The 17,095-nt window shown below is 41.2% G+C and overlaps 1 protein-coding gene across 2 annotated transcripts in view; it reads right to left on the reverse strand.

Moving 5' to 3' along the window:
* Positions 1–17,095, reverse strand: part of fbln5 (fibulin 5) — a 96,608-nt gene that overhangs the window by 41,939 nt on the left and 37,574 nt on the right. The gene's annotated exons all lie outside the window — the stretch shown is intronic.

Below are 17,095 nucleotides of genomic sequence, written 5' to 3' on the forward strand. Positions count from 1 at the left end.
ACAGGGGAAGAAAGACAAACATGTTGATGATGCTGCAAAATTACTTCAAGGTGCTAAGGTCATTTGTCAAAGAGAGTTAAAGAGAGATGACTTACTCATTCATAGTAAATATGACAGATAGAACTGTTACGCATACCAAGATAAAACTAGGAGCAGGAGTAGGCAATTTAGCATTTCAAGTCTGCTCCTCCATTTAATATGATCATATAAAATTGTATGCAATGCTCCGGGTGCATTCTTACTAATGCCTTGTACAACTGCAGCAGCACTCCTTACATTTATATCCTATTCCTTTAGCAATAAATGCCAAAATTCCATTTGCCTTCCTTGTTATCTGCTGTACCTGCACTTCATGCACAAGGACACCCAGATCCCCCTACAATAAAGCACTCTGAAATTTCTCTCCATTTAGTTAATAAGTTGCATTTCCATTCCTTTGAACAAAATGGATGATCTTATCCATGTCATTCTCATCTACCAAATTTTGGTCCATTCACTGAAACTATCCATATCAGTTTGTAAATTTCTTATTTATGCATCCAAATCCTAGATGTACATAAGCCACCAAGGATTGAACCCTGTGGCATTCCAATCAGAAAAAGACCCATTTATCCTGAATCTCTGCTTTCTGTTGGTTAGCCAATCCTTTATCCAAGCTAATTACCCCTAACCTCATGTGATTTTGCCTTGTGTATTAATCTTTTGTGTGGCACCTTTATTAAGTGAATACACTGGAGAAATGAGAGTGAACTAGCATAACAACATATGGGACAGTTTCTCTTTATACTCTCACTTTATAACCGGCTGTAAATCTCCAAGTTAAGGGCTTGGATATTTCTCTCTTCATTGACAGAGAAAAAAAAGTAAAGAAAAATAGAGTCAAACAGCATTTCTTGCAGCGCCTGGACACTACATCAACAAAGCACTTCTGAAGTCCAGTGACACTTGTGCTGTAGGAAACACAGCAGACAATCTGCACAGCAATCTTCCACATATAATAATGTGATAATAGCAAGATAATCTATTCAATGACATTGTTGAGGGATAAATATTGGCCAGACCAACTGTCTCACTCTTCTTAGCAATAGAATCACAGGGTCTCTAATGCCCACTTTAGAGAAATGACAGAAGAATTGAGTCTAAGGCTGGAACTTCATTGCTACACTGGAGTATCGCCAATATCTTTTTGTGCTCAATTAACTGAACTGGACGAGGCATATAAATACAGTGGCTACACAAACAAGTTCAGAAGCTAGGAATCCTGCAGTGAGTAACTCACTTCCTGCCTCCCCAAAGCCTGTCCACCATCTACTCTCTACTTGCTTGGATGGGTGCAGCCCCAACAACAGTCAAGGAGCTTCACACCATTCAGGACAAGGCAGCCCTATCCTCCACTCTGACATCCTCCCATACCAATGCACTCCCAAAACAATCCTGATCACAGCTCCCAGTCAGACTGGGAGATATTCTGAGGTCACTGGCCCTGGCTACAAGTGTGATCAACTGGGACTCCCACTTGTGTCGGCAGGTACAGACCCTTGTTCAGCTTCCAGCAATGGAATCGTTTTCATGTTCAGGGCCACTGCACAGTAAGAGGTTTGTCCAGTGCAAACCAGGTTTGCCTTTGTGGTGTTGCACTGTTCTGACCACAGAACGACCACCCAGACACAGTTCAATGGACCATAAGTATATTTGTTCAACAGTACCAAGAATGACAGAGATTTTCCATCACTAATACTTCCTGATTGAATACTTTGGCAACTTAAACTTACTTCAATCACTTTCAGGAAGTTCTACTGAAATGATGAAAAATACAAAAGGTGAAACTCTTGGTGCAGTCTGCAAGTCCCTGAGATGCCCTCACCCACCTCAGCACAGGAGACCTAAACTAGGCTGTACAGAGAACAGAGAGTGGGATCCTGGCAGATCCAGATTCCACTTCACAGTTCAGGCTTTATGAGGTGCCACCACAGTCTGCCTAACCCTAAGTAAAGGCCTTACCCATTTCGCTGTTTCTGAGGAGGCTGCTGTGCTGCTTTTCCAGTCTAAATGGACTGGCTGCTGTCATTGTTTCTGGCTGGCTCCTTGCATCTTATTTAAAATGGTTGCATTCTTGAAGTCTTCTTTCCTTGCAGACCTTTCCACTTCCTTATTCTTGTGAAGCTGCGCATTCTTTGTCTTGAAGACAGTTTCTTCAGCTTTGAAGCCAGGTATCCAGTGCACTAGACACCGTGTCTTAAGTGATGTTTTTGGTTGGAACTTGGTTCTTCTAGAATCTTCTTTTAGATAAGCAAGTTGCCACAAACTCTTCATGTCATTCAAGTCTGCGGATTTTATGTAATATGTGGTGAAGGATTAATCAATAATAAGACTTCAACAGATGAGATGTATGTTTGAGTAAGCAGTAATAGTTTATTACACAATTGTAGGATAAATAAGCTTAAGACTGGTTTACCACCTTAACACTAGATAAAAGATGTTGTTATCTCATAAGAGATCGTAACTCGGTCTACACTGTGTGCATACAGACTGGAGACCCGACTAATAACAAACTGACTAGCTCGTCACAGAAACAATCATTTATTTACCAGTGGGAGGAGCTATTCCAAACTTTCTGAGGTAACTTTCACAGACCGACTATCTTAAACAACAATTTCAGTCCCTGCTACTGGCTCAGACCATTTAATTACTCACGGCCAACCTCAAAAACATCCTCAGTACTACCTTGTATAAACTAAAATGCATCTGAAACATCACTGAAACTTAACCTAACGCACTGGTCAGTATCCATGCCTATGTTCAGACATCAGTGCTCAAGACAGAAACCCTCTTTAGTTCTGCAACCTCCTCATAATTATGGTCAGACATTATCACAGAGACACCATTCTGGGGAAATGTTCTAACATAACAATGCCTCCACTTTGGATTTTAATTGATAGATCCTTGATCTCCATGGTTTTCATTCATTTTTAACAGCCAAGTCTTCAACCAAATTCCTTCCACACTTTAGAACTTCCTTCCTAAACTCATTCCTACTACCTCCTTCAAAACATGTCTCTAAAGTCTACTACTTCAACACTGCTATCCTGTAAGAAAACAAAGAATTGGGCATGTTGAAGATCAGAAACAAAAAGTAGAAATTTTTTGGAGAAACTCAACAGGTCTGGCAGCATCTGTGGAAGAAAAGCAAGGTTAACATTTCAAGTCCAGTGATACTTGATCTAATTCACAAGGGCTCCCGCACTTGAATGTTAACTTTGCTTTCTCTCCACAGATGCTGCCAGAGCTGCTGAGTTTCTACAGCAATTTCAATTTTTGTTTTATCTTCAGCTCTGCCATTGGTTAACGACCATAACCCATCTTTTGTAAGACCAGTCATTTCATCTCTGTGAGTCACCAAGAGACATTTTACCGTAATGAAAAGATGCCATGGCTGTTGCTATCATTATTAATTACAACTGTACTCTACTTACTGCTTTAGCATTCACTGATCCCGCATGAAATTTCAGTCAAAAGTGTATTTACTTGGTTAACTTTTAAAGGACAGCTCCTGTGCACATATTATATTAACTCTTTCATAGATTTTAAAATATTCTCACAAAGCTAGTCCCTTTTTTCCTAAAAGCTGTTCCTTGGCTCAAGGTGACTCTGTCCTTGATTTTCTTTTTCAGAGGGGTAATAAACCAGGCCGGGCTCCAATCAATCTGGTTTGGTACAGAGATGAGAAGGATTTTGAGAGGCCTTTTTGTTCATATGTAAATAGATGAGACTTCAGACCAAAGTGGTCATGTTTTAGAAATGACCTGTATAATGAAAGGGGCGTGGTCAGCTCTCGAGTGGTTTTAATTCAGTCTTGAACTGAGAAGTTCAACAGGGAGCTGTGTGGAAACTCTGTCTCTTTTCTGCTTCTCAACTTCAACCTGTAAGCATGTGTTCCATTTATACTGGTTCTCAAAGGGAGTTTGCTTATTGGGACTGTTCTGTATTACGGAACAGCATAACTAAGTATAGTTAGATAGGTTGATTTCTGTAGGGGTTCTTTATTCTGTTCTTTGTGTTTCATTGTTCAACTTTGTGAACAACGTTTTGTCTGTTTTAAAATCAACCTAGCTATCTTACTCCGGATAATTTTCACTGTACACTGACTGAAACAAATTGCAAAGTTATGGTCTGGGGCGGCTTACTTAAGAATGTTTAGAGTGGTCTGGCCTAGTCCATACCAATATTATGCATCAACTTATTCAAACATATTGTGACACACTCCCAGGACAGGTTGCACTTGAACTTGAAATTGAACCTTCTTAGAGTCATAGAGATGCACAGCATGGAAACAGACCCTTTGGTTCAACTTATCCATGCTGACCAGATTTCCCAACCCATTCTAGTCCCACCTACCAGCACCCGGCCCATAAACCTCAAACCCTTCCTATTTATATACCCATCCTAGCCTCTTAAATGTTGCAATCGTACCAGCATCCACCACTTCCTCTGGCAGCTCATTCCATACACGTACCACCCTCTGTGTGAAAAAGTTGCCCCTTAGGTTTTTTATATCTTTCCCCTCTCACCCTAAATCTATGCCCTCTAGTTCTGGACTCCCCCACCCCAGGGAAGAGACTGTCTATTTATCCTATCCATGCCCCTCATGATTTTATAATCCTCTATAAGGTCACCCCTCAGCCTCTGAGGCTGCAGGGAAAACACCCCCAGCCTATATAACGTCTCCCTATAGCTCAAATCCTTCAACCCTGGCATCATTCTTGCAAATCTTCTCTGAACTTTTTCAAATTTCACAACATCTTTCCGATAGGAAGGAGACCAGAATTGCACGCAATATTCCAACAGTGGCTTAACCAATGTCCTGTACAGCTGCAACATGCCTCCCAACTCCTGTACTCAATACTCTGACCAATAAAGGAAAGCATGCCAAACGCCTTCTTCACTATCCTATCTACCTGTGACTCCACTTCCAAGGAGCTATGAACCTGCACTCCAAGGTCTCTTTGTTCAGCAACACTCCCTAGGACCTTACCATTAAGTGTATACATCCTGCTAAGATTTACTTTCCCAAAATGCAGCACCTCAAATTTATCGAAATTAAACTTCATCTGCCACTTCTGAGCCCTTTGGCCTATCTGATCAAGATCCATTGTAATCTGAGGTAAACTTCTTCATTGTTCACTACATCTCCAATTTTGGTGTCATCTGCAAACTTACGAACTATAGCCTCTTATGCTCACATCCAAATTATTTATATAAATGATGAAAAGAAGTAGACCCAGCACCAATCCTTGTGGCACACCACTGGTCATAGGCCTCCAGTCTGAAAAACAACCCTCCATCACCACCCTCTGTCTTCTACCTTTGAGCCAGTTATGTATCCAAATGGCTGGTTCTCTCCGTATTCCATGAGATGTAACCTTGCTAACCAGTCTTCCATGGGGAACCTTGTCGAATGCCTTACTGAAGTCCATATAGATCACATCTACTGGTCTGCCCTCATCAATCCTCTTTGTTACGTCTTCAAAAAACTCAACTAAGTTTGTGACACATGATTTCCCACGCACAAAGCCATGTTGACTATCCCTAATCAGTCCTTGCCTTTCCAAATACATGTACATCCTGTCCCTCAGGATTTCCTCCAAACTCTTGCTCACCACCGGCGTCAGGCTCACCGGTCTGTAATTCCTGGCTTGTCCTTACCATCCTTCTTAAACAGTGGCACCACGTTTGCCAACCTCCAGTCTTCCGGCACCTCACCTATGACTATCAATGATACAAATATCTCAGTAAGGGGCTCAGCAATCACTTCCCTAGCTTCCCACAGAGTTCTAGGGTACACCTGAGTAGACCCTGGGGATTTATCCATTTTTATGTGTTTCCAGACATCCAGCACTTCCTCCTCTGTAATATGGACATTTATCAAGATGTCACCATCTATTTCCCTACAGTCTATATCTTCCATATCCTTTTCCACAGTAAATACTAATACAAAATACTCTTTTTGTTTCTCCCCCATCTCCTGCGGCTCCACACAAAGGCCACCTTGCTGATCTTTGAGGGACCCTATTCTCTCCCCAGTTACCCTTTTGTGCTTCATGTATTTGTGAAAACCCTTTGGATTCTCCTTAACTCTATTTGCCAAAGCTATCTCATGTTCCCTTTTTGCCCTCCTGATTTCCCTCGTAAGTATATTTCTACTGCCTTTATACTCTTCTAAGGATTCATTTGATCTATCTTGTCTATGCCTGACATATGCTTCCTTCTTATTCTTAACCAAACCCTCAATTTCTTTAGTCATCCAGCATTCCCTGTATCTACCAACCTTTCCTTTCACCCAAACAGGAATATACTTTCTCTGGGCTCTGGACTTCTTGATAGCTTTTAATGATGACAGAAAGGCAATTAAGAATAAATATTCCTGTTTCTGTATACTTGGAGAATGGAACATCAGATGAAAGCAGCAACAAGAACTTATTATGTTAAAGGCACCATATAAACTTATAACAAATAAAGAGCCTTCACAGAAATGATTATCAAACAGAATTTGGCATCAGGAACACTGGACACAAAAGATTGTGTACTCATTATACAAACTGCCTATTATTCTGGACATGCAAAACAATCCCATTATTTCCCTTCGAAACCATACTGATCTCTGAGTTAACAAAAAAATTATACACATTGGACTTTAAACTGTAGTCCTCTTAAGAATGTGCATATCCCAATAATAGGGAGGTCCTAAAATATTTAGAGAGAGGATCTGGGAACAGTGCCCATGTGAATTTGACCACTAATTCAGTGGGCAAACTGAGTCAGTGAAAGAGCGCTGATGAATAAAAAATTGCCATGTGATTATCGAGACAGCATCTCCTAAACAAATATAACTAAATCAATCCAGGGAGAAACTCTTCCGATTAATTTCTTGCTAGTGTTTGCAGAACCACACATATTTCTTCAAAAACATTACACAAATGAAGTGCAAAGATTCCATTGCAGTGATTGAATTGTTATATTCCTACGGTACTGGTTATTGCTCATTCAGCTATCAGATGGTAATAACCCCTTCCTGTTCTATATCTTCATAACAGAACTCCCTGGTGGTCATTTATCTGATATTACAATTAAGGATAGAATTTATTATGAAAATAATAAATCCTCAGGGCCCCTTTCACCATCAATGCATTAGTTCAAATGAAGGAATAACAAAGTACTCTCAATAAGAGTAGCAATGTTTATCTGGCTCTCAATACAATTCACCTGTTTAAACCTGTTCAAAATGTTATAATTTTGCTTCTATACATTGTAATTTTTGTTTCTTTAAACAAATCTCATTGTGGGAATTATCCTAATTAAGAAAGCATGTTACATATGACCTAAGGATGTCCTAATGCACTTCAGAGCCAGTGACATTCTTTTGAAGATTAGTCAATGTTGTCATGTAAGAACATGCCAGCAAAGTTTTACACTCATAAAGGAAACACTCATAAAGAGAAATAATTTATTGATCAGATATCCACTTTTCTGTAATGATGTCAGCTGAGGGTTTGAACAATAAGTATTAGCTCGGACAACAGTGATAACTTCAAAATCCACATATATGTCATTACCTCACTACTTCATTCTTTTCCTACTTTATACTAGGAAGAACTATAGTGATAAACTTGTTAACTTATTTCTTTATTCTTCCATTTTTGTACCCCTAAGTACTTCGGTACTTAAGATAGTGCCAGGAGTGGCGACTTTGTATACTTTTCACTGTCCTCCTGTCCCCTCCACTTGAGGACACATGACAATAAAATCTAAATCTAAAGGTTACAGAACAATTAGCAAGAACTGTTAATAAAGCATGCAGTATTATCGGCTTCATTTAAATAGGATTCATAAACAGGGGCATAGAGTGCATGAGTCCAAGTTATACCGAATTTATATCAGACACTGGTTGGACCTCAGCTGGATATTGTATACAGTTTCTGGGCACCACACTTTAGGAGGATGTGGATACATTGGAGGGAGTGTAGAAGAGGTTTACAAAAACGGTTCCAGAGTTTGGAAACTTTGCTTATAAGGATAGATTGGAGAAGTTGGCACAGTTTTCCTTGGAGAGGGGTGGGCTGGGAGGAGACTCCATTCAAGTTTTCAAAAACATTAGTGACCTAGACAGAGCAGATAGGAAGAACCTGTTCCAGTTCATGAAAGCAAAGGGCAGAACATTAAAGTGTTTTCCAAAGCAAGCAAATATGCAATGAGACAAGTCTTTTTTACATAGTGAGTAGCGAGGACTGGAATGCACTGCCTGGGAGTGTGATGGAGGCAGATTCATTTGATGCAGTTAAGAGATTAGATGATTATTTAAACAGGAACAATATTCATGATTACAGGTAAAAGCAAGAGCTTGGCACAAAGCTAAAATATTCAAACATCGAGTGCAGACATGATTGGCCAAATGATAGCCTTCTGCACCTTAACAATTCTGCACCTTCTGTGAACAGTGTCATGGGAACTTTTATAGCCACCTGGGAAAATAGACAGGATTCTGTTTAATGTGTCATCTAAGGATCAGCATTTTCAACAGCACAGCATTCCCTCAGAATAATTTCTAAATGACAACCTATATTTAAATAATAATATCATAATACAATGAAATGCACAAAAACTTCACAGGAGTATATAAATCAAAATATGTCACCAAGTCATATAGGGAGACTGATTTTTTTTTAGGAGATAACCAGGAGTATTGATGAGAATAATGTATTTGATGTGATTTGCAAGGCATTGCTACCGGGGGTAAGGTGGCTCAGTGGTTAGCACTGCTGTCTCACAGTGCCAGGGACCTGGGTTCGATTCCAGCCTTGGGCAACTGTCTGTGTGGAGTTTGCACATTCTCTCTGCGTCTGCCCGGGCTTCCTCCGGGTGCTCTGGTTTCCTCCCACAGCCCAAAATTGTACAGGTTAGTTGGATTGGCCTTGCTAAACCATCCAGGGATGTTCAAGCCAGGTAGATTAACCATACAAAATGCAGGGTTACAGGGATAAGGAGGGTCTGGGTGGGAAGCTCTTTGGAGGGTCAGTGTGGACATTCGAGGCTAAATGGCCTGGTTCCACATTGATTTGATAAGGTCCCTCATGGCAGACTGGTCAAAAAAAACTAAGAGCCCATGGGATCCAAAATTGACTGAGAGACAAGAAGCAGATTGTGATGACTGAGGGAAGCCACCATAACTAGAAGTCTGTTACCAGGAGGGTACTGTAGGACTCAGTGCTTGGCCCTTATTATTTGTAGTGAACATTAATGATTTGGACTTAAATGTACATGGTATGACCAAGAAGTTTGCAGATGACGCAAAGGATAGCTGTAAACGGCAGGAGAATACTAACACTCTGTTTACGTGGACATATCCAGTGGCAAATGGAATTCAATGCAGGAAAGTGTGCAGTAATGCACTTGTTGAGGGCTAACTAGGCAAGGGATGACACTTTAATTGGTTGAACCCTGGAAACTGCTAATGATCAGAGGGATCCTGGTGTACAGAACTACAGATCCCTGAGGTAGCAGCACAGGCTGATAAGGTGGTTGAGAAGGCATATGAAATATTGCTTTCACAAGTCAACTTTATAGAATACAAAAGTAGGGAAATTTTGCTATGACTGGTTAAACATTGGTTAGGTAACAGTATCACATGCAATTACGAGAAGGTTAACCAGGTTGATACTTTGACTATTGAAGATTGAGTGGTGCGTCTTTATTAAAACATACAAGATTCTTAGGGGACTTGACAGGGTAGATGTGGACAGATTTTCTTCCCCTTGTTGGACAGCCTAGGATCATTGGACATAATCTCACTGTAGGGGTTCACACAATTGAGTAGGAATAAGTAGGAACTTCCACTGTCAGAGGATAGTGAATGTGTGGAATACATTACTGCAGAAGGCTGTTCAGGCTGGATTTTAATCAGTGAGGGAAACAAGGGTTATTACAAAAAGGCAGGATAGTGAAGTCGGGGATGATCAGATCAGCCATCATCTCATTGAATGACAGTGCACTGAATGGGAGACAGTGAGGTCTGCAGATGCTGGAGATCAGAGTTGAGAGTGTGTTGTTGGAAAAGCACATCAGGTCAGGCAACATCCAAGGAGCAGGAAAATCAACATTTCAGACCGGAGCCCTTCTTCAGGAATGAGGCTGGGAGCCTCGAGGATGGAGAGATAAATGGGAGGGGGGGTGGGGCAGGGGAGAAGGTAGCTGAGAGTCCAATAGGTAGATGGAGGTGGGGGTAAAGGTGATTGATCGGAGAGGAGGGTGGAATGGATAGGTGGGAAGGAAGATTGACAGGTGGGACAGGTCATGAGGGCAGTGTTGAGCTGGAAGGTTGGAACTGGGGTAAGGTGGAGGAAGGGGAAATGAGGAAACTGGTGAAGTCCACATTGATGCCCTGGAGTTTGAAGGGTCCCGAGGCAGAAGATAAGGTGTTCTTCCTTCAGGTGTCGAGTGGTGAAAGAGTGGTGATGGAGGAGGCCCAGAACCTGCATGTCCTCGGCATAGTGGGAGGGGGAGTTGAAATGTTCAGTCACGGGGTGGTGGGGTTGACTGGTGCAGGGGTCCCAGAGATGTTCCCTAAAGCGCTCTGTGAAAAGATGAGCAGTCTCCCCAGTGTAAATGAGACAGCATCGGGGAGCAATAGATACAATAAATTACATGTGTGGAAGTGTAGGTGAAACTTTGATGGATGTGAAAGGTTCCTTTGGGGCCTTGGACAGAGAGAATGGGGGAGGTGTGAGCACAGGTTTTGCAATTCCTGCAGTGGCAGGGGAAGGTGCCAGGAGGAAAGAGTGGCTTGTTAGGGGGTATGGACCTGACCAGGTAGTCATGGAGGGAACAAAATTGAATGCATCGAATGGGCCTATTGACCTACTTCTGCTCCAGTCTTATGGTCTTATGATTAGGCAAGAATTGTTTTCTTTGAACAATGAAGGTTGAGAAGGAAACTTCTCGAGGTGTATAAAATTATGACAGGCACAGAAAGGGTGAGTAGGAAGGCACATTCTCCATTAGTAGGGGGGCATATACTTGAGGTAGGAGGTAAACTTCTGGATGTCTGGAACTCACTGCCTGAAAGGGTGATTGAGTCAGAAAACTTTGAAACCTTTAAGCCATATGTAGATATTCACTTGCATTGTCACTGTGCCCAAGGCTATGGGCCAAGAGCTTGAAATTGGCATTATGTAGTCAGATCTTGGTTAACCGACACAGACACAATTCCCAAAGTGCCCTCTTGCACTGTAAACATCTCTTATCCAAAGGGTGAGATGGCATGTTACAGCTATACAAAGCTATTAGACCATATACCAGGATTATTGTGTTCAGTTCTGAGTATCACATCGGTGAAGGGGTATATTGATCTTGAAGGGAGCACGGTATTGATTTATGTAACAGGATCCACATTAAGTACAAAGAGAAATTGTATAAATTACCAGGAGAGATTCCACAAACTGTGGCATGGCTACTAGAACTTAGTGTTATTTGATTAAGCTATCAAGATGCATGTGTTACACAATACAAACATAGAAACTACTGTCTGCAAACTCTTACACCTAGACACTTGACAATTCAACAAGCTCACCATCAGCCCCAAATTAGTCCATATTCCAGCATAAGGCCAATGAATAAAAGCTCAAATTCCTCTCTAACTCTTTTTAATTGTCAAGCAAATCTCTGGATGATTGAAGTAACCAATTTGTTCTTTTAATCCCAGCTAATGTTTAATAAACCCGAAATAATCATAGTAAGGCAGGAGATTGCCTTACTCTCTTTTAAATGACACCAAGGAATCCATGCTCCCTAGTAATCTATTCCAGAGGGCATTGTCTCTGTCAATGGAATATGTCTTAGCAGCTAAACAAATACCTTACCACTCTCCTGATCCATATTCCACTCAGAATGGGCAGTTTTATGAATGTAGACTTTTATTAACATTTGTTCACGGGACTTGGGTGTCTCTGGCTAGGCCAGCATTTATTTGCTCAGCCCTAATTGCCCTTGAAGATGTTGGTGAACTGTGTAAATTCACCAGTCTGTTTTACTTCCATCTCTGCATACAGTGTGCCTGTAAGATTGAATCTTTGTGAAAGATTGAACGCAACTTGACTGCTCCAGTACTAACAGACACTAATCAGTTCAATTAAAACTGAGGTGAGTCAGCCGAGCGTTAGCATGTTCAAATGAAACTTTATATTTTTGCCAGAAAGAAGATTAAGAACAACAGATTCATGTGGTTTCTGAATGCAAAAGAGATTCCTTTTTTGGACTTATTCACAAAATAATTTGCATTGTTGCTGGAAGATATAAATAAAAGGCATTGTTACAGAATGAAATCATTACTACAGTTGATGGAATTCATCAAGATAAAGATTATAATAATAGAAGGCACCAAGTGCCTATGTAGATCAATCCCAAAGCATAATGTAGATCGTTACATTCGCACGTAAAAGCCTATTTTACACTCACTCTGTCCCAATGATGGCTGTTAGCCAATGCTAACAGAGGCCACCTGGTTCCAGTTAAAGTCTCACACTTCAGAGAATTTGGCTTCAACAATCTCAACATCTGCTCCAAATGTGAACTCTTCCTCTGGGGCCTACAAAAATAATTCAACACTTAACTTTAATGGGCCTCTCCAGTTCCATTGCCCGCAGGAAAAAAAACCATCCCCAGTACATCATAAGGCAGCGGTTTGCTCATTCTGGTACCTAAATCAGTCAGGGTTAACTCTGGGCATTTCAAAATAGCAGAGGCATGGTCAGCTAATGCTAATGGAGCAGGAAGGTAACTGACAATAATATTGAAGGAATGGCACGGTGGCTCAGTGGTTAGCACTGCTGCCTCACAGCTCCAGGAACCTGGGTTTGATTCTACCCTTGGGCGACTGTCTGCATAGAGATTTGTCATTCTTCCCCTGTTGTTATGGGTTTCCTCTAGGTGCTCAGGTTCCCTCCCACAGTCTAAAGATGTTGCATGGTTATTGTGGATTGGCTATGCTAAATTTGCACATAGTGTCCAGGGATGTGCAGGTTAGGTGGATTAGCCATGGGAAATGCAGAGATTCAGGGATTGGATGGGATGCTCTTTGGAGGGTTGGTGTGGATGTGATGGGCTGAATGGCCTGTTTCTGCACTGTAGGAATTCTATGAAGTTGCTGAGGCCAGGCAAGGCAGGCACAATTGACCCCAAGTAACACGTAGCAAACATCACAAGGTTTACTGATTTCCATAGGGACTGTGTTGAAGTCTATGAAGCAAAGGGGCAGCTCATCCCTTGTGTTAGTCTTAGAAGCATTTATGGAACAATATCGCTCAATTAAGTTTGGAACAGCTTAAAATGCCTTAGTAGCAGAATGGCACAGGCTGGGAAGATAATCCCTTTATTAGAGCCCAGTTGTTTTGTACTATTACTGATTGTGCTGGTTGATACTTGTTTGCACGATTAAGTCTATAGACAGCAGTGGAACACCTTCCTAAAAGTTACAAGAAATTTTAAAAAAAGCAGTAGATCTCACACTGAGATTGCCAACTCTATGGCATTGGCCTAGAGCCTGCAGGTATTGCACACTAATCTTCAGGACCACGCTGAAGGTAAACCACAGACTCAGAGTTAAAACTGGATTCTTCCCCTTTTCTTTGAACTCTTCCATCTATTAGATATAAAAGTACTAGTGATGGGGAAAGAAGGACTTTTTCACAAACTGTCAATCCAATTGACAGTGGGAAGACTTGTGTCTGAAAAATAGAGCAAAGACATGAGTGTGGGGTCAGTGCAGATGTGACAAGAGCTCATGTGATGACATATCCGGGAATATGCCTGTCAGAGTTGGTAATCCTACCTTTCACTCAAACAATCCCGATTTCCAGCTAAAATGCAACAAAACATCGTGGACGTTGCAAATCTAAAAGAAAAACAGAAATTGCTGGAGAAACTCAACAGTTTGGCAGCACCTGTGGAAAGAAAGTACAGTCAATGTTTCAGGTCCAGTGACCCTTTTTCAAAATGGAATGTTTTGAAGAAGGGTCATTTGGAATTATTTAGAACATTTAGCGTGTTCTTTTCACATTTGAAAATGCAGCTGGGGCTGTAGTTGGAGTATTACTGCTGACCTTAAAACCCACAGTTTAGCAAGAGGAGTAGTCCTGCTCACTATTCACTGAAAAGTTAGGTTTTTCTGAGAAGCTGCCTTTGATGGAGCCAGATGCAACTTCTCACTCTCTGTCCCCTCATTTGAGGAATACCAATATTATATTGTTCTTATTGAAATAGGAACTAATTGTTAGAGAATGCATATCCAAGGTGCCATGTTTTACTGCTGCACTCTGCGGGCATGAATAATGATATGCCCATCTGTCAGTTCACCAACCAGATGGAGAGCTGGAGGGAATGCAATCGATGAAATGACAGCATTTTGAGTTACAGATGTGATTATTCCTAACTTATGGCACATGGAAGAAATAAAAGCCAATGGTCTATTGCAGGAACAATCAATCCCTTCAGAAAATACATCAAATGTGGGCATCAAAAAGGTTAAACTCTTGATGCAACATGAGTCCCAGCAAACATTGTACAGGAAACGTCTCATTGCCTTGCTTATGAATAAACTGTCGTTCTTGATGAAAACTACTCTTGCAACCCTCCCACTGACGGAGACAATGTTCTTTGAAGAAAGTAACTGCCAAGAGGAATTATTTTTCAAACAGTGAGCTCTAGAGATTTAGCAGCATCAGTAGAAGGTGGTCAGAGATACATGAGCTTGCAGCAAAGTGCGCACTTCTTCAATAATTCCTAAAATGCAGAGGGTTCAAAAGAGAGAAAGACCCCTAAAATATCCTGATAGAATCCACAGAGATAATTTATGTATACAATGTGACCTTATTGGGTAAGGAGAGGAAATACAATATCTATCTCCTCCCTTCCCATTATGCAGCATCCACAAACACGCCTTCTGTGAAACTGTGATTTATTTGTATTTCTTTCAATTTAGCACGTTGTATTCATTCACTGCTCATGAAATGGTCTGCTATACAGTGGGAAGGTTAAATGCTGATTGGCTTTGTAGAAAGCTTCTATTTTCTCCACAAGCGTGATCTTGAGTCTTTACATTGTCTATGATATTAATGTTCACCCCAACCCTGACCTCACTTTTAATGAAACTCCACATGAAGTTGTGAAACAACATTCAATGTTCAGTGAAGCACTTTCACAGTCTTCTGAGTTCAGCTGATCATTGCCTCCATGTGTTAAGACAGCCGCTGTTGGTAATGAAAATAAAACAAAGAACTGCAGGTGCTGGAAATTTGAAGCCAAAACAGAAATTGTTGGAGAAACTCTGATTTGGCAGCATCTTTGAACAGAAAGCAGAATTAACCTTTCGAGTCTAGTGACCCATTCTTCGAAACCCATCTGTGGTTTGTTTTTGTTTCTTCTGCTACCATCCTTTCACCATCACTCCTTTTGTCACTTATCTCTTCTGCCTTCTACCCTAGCACTGACCTTCCCTTGTGTTCTCTGCCTCCCCACTACAATTCCATGGTCAAAACCTACAGCACCTCGAACTTTTCCCAGTTTTGATGTAGGGTTACAAAACTGGAATGTTGTTGCAGTTTTCCTCTCCACAGATCCTACCTGAGCTATTGACCATTCTGAAAAAGAGTCATACTGCACTTGAAACGTTAACTTCGTTTCTCCTTCCAGAAATGTTGTCAGACCTGTTGAATTCCACCAATATTCTTTGTGTTTGTTTTGGATTTCTGTCATCCGCTGTATTTTTCCTTTATAGAGTAGAATAGAATTTATACAGTGTGGAAACAGGTCATTTGGTCCAACAAGTCCCCACTGACCCTCTGAAAAGTAACCCTCCCAGAACCATTCCCCTACCCTACTACTTTACATTTACCCCTGACTAATGCACTTAACCTACTTATCCCTGAACACTATAGGCAATTTAGCATGGTCAATTCACCTAAACTGAACAACTTTGGATTGTGGGAGGAAAGCGGAACACCTGGAGGAAACCCACACAGACGCGGGGAGAATGTGCAAAACTCCACACAGACAGTCGCCTGAGGCTGAAAATGAACCCGGGTGCTGGGAGGCAGCAGTGCTAACCACTGAGCCACCATGCTGCCCATTTGAGCATTTACCTTTTCCTTTCATGTTTCCAGCGTCTACAGTGTTTCGCTTTTGTGTGGAGCTATTAAGTGATGTTGGAAATTGGAAATAAATTCACAATACATCAATGCTGCACCATTCTCAATTGTCTTGAGGCTTCTACTCTCTTAAAGTCAGTTCTACCATTATTGTCCCTGGTAGCAATGAGATCTAATACAAACTGAGCCAATATCAGTCCAAATTGGCAGAAGTCTGAGCCGAATTTGATCTGGTGGTGGTGAGTATACACATAGATATTTCATTGCCAGCTTAAATTCCAAATTCTTTTAAATGGATTGCAAATTCTCAATATAACATTTGAACTCAGGATCTCTGGATCTTTAGTTGAGGCCTCTATTGTTTATTGTCTAGAGGCACTTACATATTTTTCAGTGTCTGAAAGCTGAAGAATACCTTCAAGTTGCTGTTTCCAGTGGTGATGTGTGTTTTAAGTTTGCAGTGTTTCAGTTCCAGGTCTTCTCCTTGCCAAGTGGCAAAGACAGGTCAGCTCAGGGTAGGACAGCACTTTCTGAAGGTGAATGAAAAGTGAGTTCCTTCAAATGCATGCCAAACATACCCATCAGATGGGAAGGAGGCTGCAAAAATAATTTCAGAAAACTCTGCACTGACTGGCTTCAACGTCATTGAACATTAATAACAAATCTGAGAGAGGGAGTAATTCCAAGGATGTTTGTTCAACCCATGGACAAATGAATCACTCAACAAGGAAAGGATGGTGCATGAATGGCAGTTTTTTTCCACTCATGAGGACATGAGCATCCATGGCTGGCCAGTTATTACTGCCCATCCCTGGTTGTCCTTGGTGGTGGTGAGCTACCTTCTTGAACTGCAGTCCATGTGCTGTAGGTAGAACTACAATGCCATTAGGGAGGGAATTCCAGAA

The sequence above is a fragment of the Chiloscyllium punctatum genome, chromosome 4 (genome assembly GCF_047496795.1).
Source record: "Chiloscyllium punctatum isolate Juve2018m chromosome 4, sChiPun1.3, whole genome shotgun sequence".
Lineage (NCBI taxonomy): Eukaryota > Metazoa > Chordata > Chondrichthyes > Orectolobiformes > Hemiscylliidae > Chiloscyllium > Chiloscyllium punctatum.